Here is an 11,033-nt window from a genome sequence, read left to right as displayed (position 1 = left end):
AATTCTGTAGCCTGGACAGAACTACTGACAGAAAGATGCAAGGACCTGTTCGTGCTTATGGAAACCAAGGAGATCTTTGGGAAAGGCCAGCAGGTTATGTTTGGGGCACTGATAGCCTCTCCTATAGTCATTTGAGTGGTTTTACAGAGGACTCCTTAAATTCATGGAAGTGTGTAAAAAAATTGCTTAGATGATATCAAGAATGCTAATTCATTCCCAAAGGAGTAGGTAATCTCAAAACAGATTTTGTTTCAGTTCAGGTTGGAGCAAATTTTAGTCATACAAAGAAAATGTGATATCACTGTGTCAATGACTATAAAAGATGAGCAAAACAGAGTTGGCAATGCTGTAGCAAAATGTGTATTTTCCCACATTGTAAGGGGTAGTATAATTTGTTTCTATCTTTAAGGAAAGCAGTATTTTAAAGTCTATTGCTTGCACAGGCAAGCATGAGTGGGGAGGGGCAGAGATAGAGGGAGAGAGAGAGAGAGAGAATTCCAAACAGGCTTTACACAGACAATGCAGAAACTGACACAGGACTCAAACTCATGAACCTTGACATCATGACCTGAGCCTAAATCAAGAGTCAGACACTTAACTGACTGAACCACCCCAGTGCTCCAGCAGAACAGTATATTTTTCAAAGGTGTATGCAATTTGATCCTGCTAGCTTAATTCTAGATCCATACTTGCACGTGATAATTACATGAAAGCAAAGATTCATCTTAGAAAGGTGTTTATGACACCAATGTTTGCAAAAGTAAATAAAGACAAAAAACATAGAAAATCAGATCAAATTCTATTTTAATTCTTATTAATTATACGTAGATGCTAAAGCAGGGAGAGTCAAACTTGGTCTAGCAGGGCAGTAACTTCTTTTTGTAAATAGTATTTTCCTGGAAAATAGTTACGCCTATTTGGTTACATAGTAAGCAGAAAATAAAAAAATCATTCAAATGGAAGTCAAGAATAGGCCAATAAGAAATTTCACTTTTTTCATTGTTTTGCTTAGGGCTGTGTAGCAATTTTATAGGTAAGCAAAGTATAAAATAAAGTAACAATAATGTACTGTACCTTTTGGCATGAGAATTTCATTTGTCAATCAGGGAAGAATTTATGTAACTGAACAAAATGACATAGTATTGCTAAACCCGTTTATCAATTTCCTTTTACAAGTAGGTTTAATTTTGGTGATCAAGTTGCTTGCTCATAAAACGTTTGCAAAATGTTATCATTAGTTCTATCCCTCCTGGGTTATTGCTATATACTTTTGATTAGGGGATAAATGATCAATCTGAAGTAATAAAGCTTTAAGTTGAGCCCTTTTACAGGGTTTTTGCAGTTTGTGAGGTTGTTCTTATTATCTTTTAAAATAATTTAAGAACAAATTAGAGTACTTTCAGATGTGATTACATTCCACTACTCTCATTTTCTTCCTGAGCATAAAGACTGAATATGATACCAGTTTATCATTTTATCAGGTATATCATTTTAGTAGGCACATTAGCATTTTTAGACACCCATGGAAAAACTCATTTTAAAATTTTCCTTTCTATTTTAAAATTTCATCTTCAGGGGCGCCTGGGTGGCGCAGTCGGTTAAGCGTCCGACTTCAGCCAGGTCAGGATCTCGCGGTCCGGGAGTTCGAGCCCCGCGTCAGGCTCTGGGCTGATGGCTCAGAGCCTGGAGCCTGTTTCCGATTCTGTGTCTCCCTCTCTCTCTGCCCCTCCCCCGTTCATGCTCTGTCTCTCTCTGTCCCAAAAATAAATAAACGTTGAAAAAAAAAATTAAAATTTCATCTTCAGCTTGTTAATGAGTTTTTTGTATCTCTCATTACTTACATATAAGAAGAAGACAAGAACATCTGTATAACCACATGGTAGCCGCCCCACAAAGTGATCGCATTCACTGGTGAACTATTTTTCTTTTTTTAAAATATGGACTGTATTTTTAAATTTCCAGTCTTAGGCGATGACCTGATTTGTTTATTCCCACTTTCAAAAATTATTTTTATGTGCCATACAATAAAATAATAAAATAAGTTCTGGGGTTGAAGAAAATACTAACATATGCATAAAAATTAGTTCCATAATTGGGTTCACAATGTAATGGAAAAACAAACAAATGGAAAAACAATGTGGCAAACAAACAAATAAGTGTATGAAGAAAATAAAATAGTATTATGAGAAAGAGAGTTTAAAGAAGTAATGAGACTTCAATGGCGGGGTCAGGAATTCCCTCCCAAAGAAGTGGCCACTTCCACTTGTTAATAAACTACCCTAAAAAAATCCTTGATTTACAAATCAGGGAGTATGATCGGTTAGACACTCAGAGGGAGCCTCCTGACCAAAGAACTTAGCACATAAAATATTTGACATAAAATGAAAACATAAAACAACAAAATGTTGCAGTAAATCATTACGCTGGTATATGTAATATATATGTTATACATAATACATACTATATACAATATATATACATATATATACCTCATATATTTGTTAAAAAATAATATATAGATAAAATATGCATGCAGATATCACATATATATCACATATGCATATATATGTGTATGTGTATATATATATATGTGTGTGTGTGTATATATGTGTGTGTGTGTGTGTGTGTGTGTATGTATATATATGAACCATTCTTCAAAATAGAAGGAAACACTAGGAAGTATGCAAATATCAGAGTTAACTTTGATATAAACAATTCCATCTGAAACTTGGAAAATATACTTTCATGTTCTGTGGAATTCAGAGGATCAAATGATAAAGAACAAGCCATAACCAAATAGAAATCTAGTGATATAAACTTTCTAAATCTAGATCCTCATGGAGCTACACCTTCCTTGTAAGGACTAATGGGAAAAGAACTCCCCCCCCCACCCTCAGAATGAAGTTTCAACAGAACTGTTTCAAACTTGGCACTGGAAAGAGGGGAAAAATAAAAGAGCAGCCCCTGTCCCTCATAATTCATAGTCATGAACTGCCTCATGCTTAGATTTTAAGGATTCATTCATGGTCTCTGTGTGATTTGAAAAAGACAAAAAGAGAATCTAACTGAAAGTAGCCTCAGTATGATAATATTCAATAAATGTTTTATGAGCAAACTCTAGAAAATGGTTTGGCAGTACAAATGTGTGTATACATTCTTCAAACCACATACACAAGGATCTTCATTATCAGTAATATTCATAACAGTAACTAAAAAGATCGGTTCAAATATTCATCAAAAGCTGAATAGATAATTAAATTGCGGTAAATTAATGCATTGTCATATGGCATTGAGAATTTAGAAATCAAAATTTTAATAATACCCTGGATGAAGCTCACAAACAAAATGTTAACTAAAAGAAGCCAGATATTAAAACGTTCTGTCTGGGGGTGCCTGGGTGGCTCAGTTGGTTAAGCATCCTACTTTGGCTCAGGTCAGTATCTTGTGGTTCCTGGGTTCGACCCCCACCTTGGGCTCTGTGCTGACAGCTCAGAGCCTGGAGCACACATCAGATTCTTTTTCTCCCTCTCTCTCTGTCCCTCCCCTTCTCGCTCTCTCTCAAAAATAAATAAACATTTAAAAATAAAATAAAATAAAATGTCCTGTCTGTATGATTTCTTTGTATATTCTTTTCAGGAGGCAAAGATAATGCATCATTTTAGACACTAGGAAGGTGGTCACGTATACATAGGTGGTGATTAAGTAGAGGTAGGAGAGGGAGTTTGGAATGAGGGCAATGTTCTCATTCATGATCTAAGTGCTCATTACATGAATGTGTTCACTCTCAAAATGCACTATGTTGTATACACAATTATAATTTACGCACTTTAGTCTGTATGTGATAATTCAATAAAACGAAAAGGAATAGCTTTGCGTATTGTCATCTTCCTTCCTTTTAAAACTTTCTTAAGATGAAAATATTATTGATTATTGACTGTATATAAAGAACACTTATTCCAGTAATATTTCTAGATCTTTCTGTTAGATTACTGACAATATTTTATGAAACTTGGTAAAATGAATAGAGATTGTCAAATTGTGCTTAATTTTGTGTGTAAGTTTAGTAATGACAACTTTACAAAAACTCAAGGATTAATACTTTTTCATGTATTTCTAGAAAGATGTACATTAGAGAAAACCAGGCTTTCCCAAGTATACAGAAAATAATACTCATTTTTCATTGCTAACAGATGGAGAACATTTAAAAGTAAAATAGCAAAATATAGAGAATTACCATGAATAACAGTTAAGCAGTTAAAATTTTTCAAAGTCCAGCAAAATATGAGACTGATTTCAAATGTATTAAAATGTTTTTCTTCGAATTTGAACAAAATTTTTTCAGAGATTCTGTACTTGGGTTATAGAGTTTACTAATAATACTTAAAGTCAAATGCTACATATGTATTTTTTCACAACCACTGAAACACTTTCATGAATGTAACTTAATTTTATAATCACAAGTATCTATAAATATATTCAGTAAATAGATATTTTATTCCTATTTTACTTTTGAGTAAATTAAGTCTTTTAAAACTAAAATGACTGAGACAAATGTAATTCTTTTGACTTTCTTCTTTGTGCCTCATTATAGAAACTGTTTCAAGTATTATTTTAGAAGCTGAATCTCTAATGAATCTGGATAAAATGCAGCACATTTTTATTGGTGTACCCTTACTATATTATCATGTTAATATAATACCATTTTAAATGTTTTTTTCTTTTAACGTATACTTATTTCTGAGAGAGAAAGAGAGTGCAAGTGGGGCAGGTGCAGAGACAGAGGGGGACAGAGGATCCAAAGCAGGCTCTGTGCTGAAGGCAGAGAGCCCGATGTGGGGCTCAAACTCATGAACCACAAGATCATGACCTGAGCCTAAACCAAGAATCAGATGTTTAACTGACTGAGCCCCTCAGGCACCCCACCTTTTCCATGCTTTTAATCTTTCACTTTTAATAACTGATATGAGTGAAATGAACAGGTTAAAGTAAATATAGGTATAATTTTTACTTAATTAATTAAAGAAGAGAAGTTTACATTGTTGAGTTGGTTTGCTTTTTTCCCTCTCAATACTAATAATGGTATATGTATGGATAGAATCTAGTTTTATTAATATATTACATTAAAGAAATCATTTTATAGAGTATTTCATGTTACAAACACTGGCATTAGGAGTTAATTTATAACATTCTTTTATCTTATCTTAGAGATGACCCAAGGAATAATTTCAAAAAAGGAGCCAGCATTGGAGCCTCAGACTCAAATTTCTAATAAGGAGAATAAGGATTTTTATATGCAACATTTTTCTCACTTAGTAATTGCCATAAAAGTAGAATTGTCATGTTCAATTTTCTTTTCTGTTATCTCTTTCATGAAAAAATGTAGCATGAAACATCATTCCACACTATTAAAAAGAGTAATTGAACTGGATTCATCCTCGAATTTGATTTGCTAATTGTCCCAGGTTTTTTTTTTTCTTTTTTTCTTTCCTGGAAGAGGTGCAGGAGAAAAGTACTGAATGAAATTTGCCTTTCATATTCCATCAAATTTAATGCTGAAATCTGATGACAATAATCTAGGAATAGAGAATTTTTAATGCTGAAATCTGATGACAATAATCTTCTAGGAATAGAGAATTTCACATGGTTATGTTGAGGATTGAAAAACAATGATTGACGCAAATATATATATATATATATATATATATATATATATATATAGTAGATGTTGGGAGTTTATATATGGTCTCCTATGAAGCAAAAATTCTTTGACTGATTCCACTATAATGCTATGACAATTTAAAATTTTCATATATAATTATCAATATATTTTATGTGTGTGCCTGTATTTAAGGTACATAGATCATGAAGCAGGGGTTGCTTTCGACTAGGCAAGCTTGCAGTCAAGGCCAGATTTAACCATCTGTGGTTACTCTTGATTTTCACTTTCATATATTTACCATATACATTAAGTACTTACTGTGTGTTAGACATTTGTATATGAACTGATTATTCGTAGCAGGCAACATTAACAAAAATTTACAAAAGGCCTTTATAGAACTTCTCTTCTAGCATTATAAATACTCAAGGAAACTAATACACCATTGAAGGTTAACATAACATTTACATTTTTTTGGAAATAAAATACATTTTGTTTTCAAGTAGCTGAAGACATATTCTGCTGTTGTACAGGTAATACAGATAACCTAGACTGTCCTTGTTATACAGGAAGCTGAATTCAGAGCCTTCCTCAGTGGTTGTCCTAGGACCTACATGAGTGTGTACGGTAATTACCAAGAGCACTCTTTTGTTGGGCTACATGCCTTCCTGCTTTTCCATGAACATCATTAAAAGCTGTTCTTCATGTAAGACATAGTACCCAGGCAATACACAGAATGCTAAACAGTAATACATTTTCCTTTTGGAATTTAAGAATTGCATTACCTCCATAAATTTAGTATTTATCAATATGTATTATTAAGTTACCTTTCAACTTTCTGCTAACTTTATCACTGTAGCTAAAAACAGCCATCATGAAGTTTCACTTCTGTTCATAGTGATATAAGAAATGGAATTAACCATTCACCGTCAACAATTATAAAACTGGACTAGTATATAAATGTATGTTTTTAGAATTTAGAAGAGAATCAGTGCAGGAATGTGATCCCTGGAAGGATAACAACCTAGGAGATCCCTACACTTACTATCACTATTTGCTAGAAGGCAACTTCTAAATCAAAGATGCAGGGAGGGGGACCCAAATAAGGCATGGGGGCCTCACTGAGTTTAGAAGATGGATACCAAGGGTTCCAAGAGAAAGGTTTGGATCACAGTCCAGGAAAGAAGAGAATAAGTAGAAAAGAACTTTAGAAACATGAAATATAATTGCTTAACACAAACATTAGAAACCAACAACAAAGTATTATGCAGTATATAACATTTGTACACTTGAATTGCATTCTATAACAGTGGCACAAAGAAAGGAAGGTATGTGAAAATATACTGCTATAAGAATTCATATCAGAGGTAATGGGATATAATATTACTTGTGGTAGACTGTGATACATTAAAGATGAATATTATATATCATAGAAAAAGGAGTAACTTTAAATTAGGTATAGTTAATGGTTAATAGTAGGGATTAAATAGAATCATAAGAATTTATAATAAAAATGGAGAAGAAAATTAGAAAAATATCTTGGACATGCAAAGAAACAAAAGGTAAAATGTTAGATTTAAATAAAGCTGTATTCAATATTATACTAAAATTAAGTTAACCAAAAATTCCAACTAAAAAAACAGAATTTGCCAGACTGGAAAAATAAAACATCTATCCACTTCATGCTCTCTATAAGAAGCCCACTTTAAATATAAAGATATAAATTGCTTAAAAATAAAGCAAAAATAATATGTATTACAGAAGGGGTAAACACAGGATGAAAAAGCTACAGTGGTATTAGATAATATGTATTCAGGAAAAAAATATTACCAGAGATAAATAACGATATTTATAACAATAAACATTAATTCATTAGGAATAAACAGCAATTCTAAAAGTATTGCTCTAAATAAAGAGCTCAAAACACATGAAGCAAAGCCCACAAATTTGGGAAAAAAATAGACAAATTGGCAATTATGGTTGAGTATTGCAATACTCCTCTCCTCTCTCATTAATCCCTAGGACAAGTAGATAGAAAATCAGTAAGTATATAGAAGATTTAAACAAATTTATCAATTGACTTGAAATAATAGGTATTTAATGAACATTTCACACAACAGAACAGAACACACATTTTTATATAGCATATGGTATATCCGCCCTCATAGAAGGTATGTTTGGCCATTATGTGATATGTCTCAATTAATTAAAAGCATAGAGAATATGTCTTCTAAACACAATGGAATTAAATTAGAAATCAGCAACATAAATTTACCTGAAAATTCTCATAGATTTGGACATTAAACCACATACTTCTCATGGAACAAAGGAAATCCACAGCAAAAACTAGGAAATATTTTTAATTGAATGACAATAAGAACATAATATATCAAAATTTCTGGGATACAGCTATATGTGATCAGAGGAAAATTGATAGTTTTAAACTCTTGTGTTAGAGGAGAAGAGAGGCCTATCAATAGTCATATCATCTACTTTAGACAGTAGAAAAAGAAGAGCAAGGGGCGCCTGGGTGGCTTAGTTGGTTGAGTGTCTAGTTTTGGCTCAGGTCATGATCTTGGGGCTTATGGGTTCAAGCCCTGCATTGGGCTCTGTGCTGACAGCTCAGAGCCTGGAAGCTGTTTTGGATTCTGTGTCTCCCTGTCTCTCTCTGCCCCTCCCTCACTGTGCCCCCCTCTCTCTGTCTCAAAAGATAAATAAACATTAAAAAAAAAAGAGAACAGTGAAATGTCCTTTCATTATGGAAAAAAGAAAAGTAAAAGAAGAGCAAAATTAAATTATCTCTAAGGATTTTTGAAAAAAATAGGTAATAAAATGATAATAAAACCAATAAGTGAAATAGAAAATGAACAGCTAAAGAAAAATATCAATAATCTGAAGTTATTTTTCATAATTAATAAAATTTATAAACTATTAGCTAGTCTGATAAAGATAAAAAGAAACAAGATACAAATAAGAATACCAATAATGAGAGTGACAATGTCACAATGGACTGGTATACTTTAATAGGATCATAAAAAACTATTATGAACAATTTTATTTCAATAAATCTGACAATTTATTTAGATAGGTTCCTTGAAATACACACTCAAAAAACCCAAACTGACTTAAAAAGAAATAAGAACTTTGAATAGCTGTTTTAAAAGAAATTATTCCTAATAAAATCTTTCCATGAAGAAAATTCTAGGCCGGGGTGCCTGGTTGGCTCAGTCGGCTAAGTGTCCGACTTTGGCTTAGGTCATGATCTCATAGTTCGTAGGTTCAAGCCCGTGTCAGGCTCTGTGCTGACAGCTCAGAGCTTGGAGCCTACTTCCGATTCTGTGTCTCCCTCTCTCTCTGTCCCTACCCGGCTCGCACTCTGCCTCTCTCTCTCTCAAAAATAAATAAACATTAAAAAAAAAAATTAAAAAAAAAAAAGAAAACACTAGGCCAAGATGGCTATGGCAGTAAATTCTATAAAAAAAACTGAGGAAGAAAAAGTAATGCCATTCCTATGCAAACACTTTTAGAATAATCAAGAAAAAGGAAGTATTCTCTAAGTAATTTTATAAAGCTCGTTACCATTATACCAAATGAAGATATTCCAAGAAATGAAAAAGATGTAGATGCAAATATCACCAAGAAAATATAAAAAAGAAAATAAGTTAAGATTTAACATTTGAAAATCCATTAATATAATCCATAATAATTACAGAATAAAAGAAAATAAAGACATATGACTACCTCAATGCATTCAGAAATACTATTTAAAAGTTTAACACCATTTTTTCATAAAATAAATGAAAAAAATAAACTCAAACACAAGAATAGAAGGAAACTTCCTTAAACAGGTTAAGTTCTTGTAGCTAGCATTACACATATTGGTGAAATACAGACATAAATAATATGCCTGATCCAGAATATAAAACAGGAAGAAATAGAAAACTTGAACAGAACGATAATCAGCAAAGAAATTGAATCAGTACTCCAAAATCTCCCCCCCCCAAAAACCCCACAAAAGTCTAGGACCAGATAGCTTCACTGGGGAATTCTACTAAACATTTAAAGAAGAGTTAATACCCATTCTCAAACTGTTCCAAAAAGTAGAAAGGGAAGAAAAACTTCTAAACTCATCTCTAAGCCAGCATTACCTTGGTTCCAAAACCAGAAAAAGACTCCACTAAACAAACAGAATTACAGGAAAAATTTCCCTAATGAACATGGATGCAAAAATTCTGAACAACATACTAGCAAATTGAAGCCAACAGTATATTAAAAAAATCATTCACCATGATCCAGTAGGATTTATTCTTGGGCTGTAAGGGTGGTTCAATATTCACAAATCAATCAGTGTGCTATCCCACATTAATAAAAGAAATGATAAGAACCATATGGTCCTCTCAATAGATGCAGAAAAATCATTTGACAGAGTACAACATCCATTCTTAATAAATACCCTCAACAAAGTAGGGATAGAGGTACATACCTCAACATCATAAAGGCCATATACGAACGACCCACAGCTCATTTCATCCTCAATGGGGAAAAACTGAGATCTTTTCCTCTACAATCAAGAACAAGGCAGGGATATCCATTCTCACCACCGAATAATACGGCACTTTTTTATGTGATATCATCCTAAATATGACATGATCATATTCATTCCCATCAAGATAAGAGTCAAAAATAACTATATTATCACTTCTTTTTCACTTCCTATTGAAAGACCTATAAAGTAACTTTTTTTTTTTTGAAAAAGCAAAACATTGGTTAGGAGGACATTAAAGTACTTTTCAAAAAAACTGATACTATACAATTTTATGCTAAACAAAATTTAAAATATTATGGAAATTTTGGAATATGGCTAAATATATGTCAATTGTAAGGCACCTGGGTGGCTCAGTTGGTTAAATGTCTGAGTCTTGATTTTGGCTCCGGTCATGATCTCACAATTTGTGAGTTTGAGCCCCACGTCGGGATCCACGCTGATGGTGCAGAGCCTGCTTGAGATTGTCCTTCCCTCCCTCTCTGTCTGCCTCTTTAGCATTCTCTCTCTCTCTCTCAAAATAAATAAATAAACTTAAAAAAAAGAAATGTCAGTCGCAATTTTATACCTCTAAAATAAACTAATAAAAATTCCATTTACAATAACACCAAATAGTATAAATTATTTCAATATATATAGAATAAAAATTTTTTAATGATTCTATTTAGAGAATTTTTAACATTTGGGGGGAAATTTAAAAAATAAAGAAGAGAAATTCTACATATATGAATAAGAAAATAAATATTGCAATGCAGTCAATTTATTTACAAGTTTTCTGTTAATTCAATGCAGTTGAAATTAAAATACTAACAGTTTGGGGGTGCCTGGGTGTCT

This window comes from Lynx rufus, unplaced genomic scaffold, assembly GCF_022079265.1.
Source record: "Lynx rufus isolate CCGP_SWC_20201006 ecotype Redwood Valley unplaced genomic scaffold, mLynRuf1.p SCAF_3, whole genome shotgun sequence".
In the NCBI taxonomy this organism is placed as follows: Eukaryota; Metazoa; Chordata; class Mammalia; order Carnivora; family Felidae; genus Lynx; species Lynx rufus.
Note: the sequence above shows the minus strand (reverse complement) of the source record.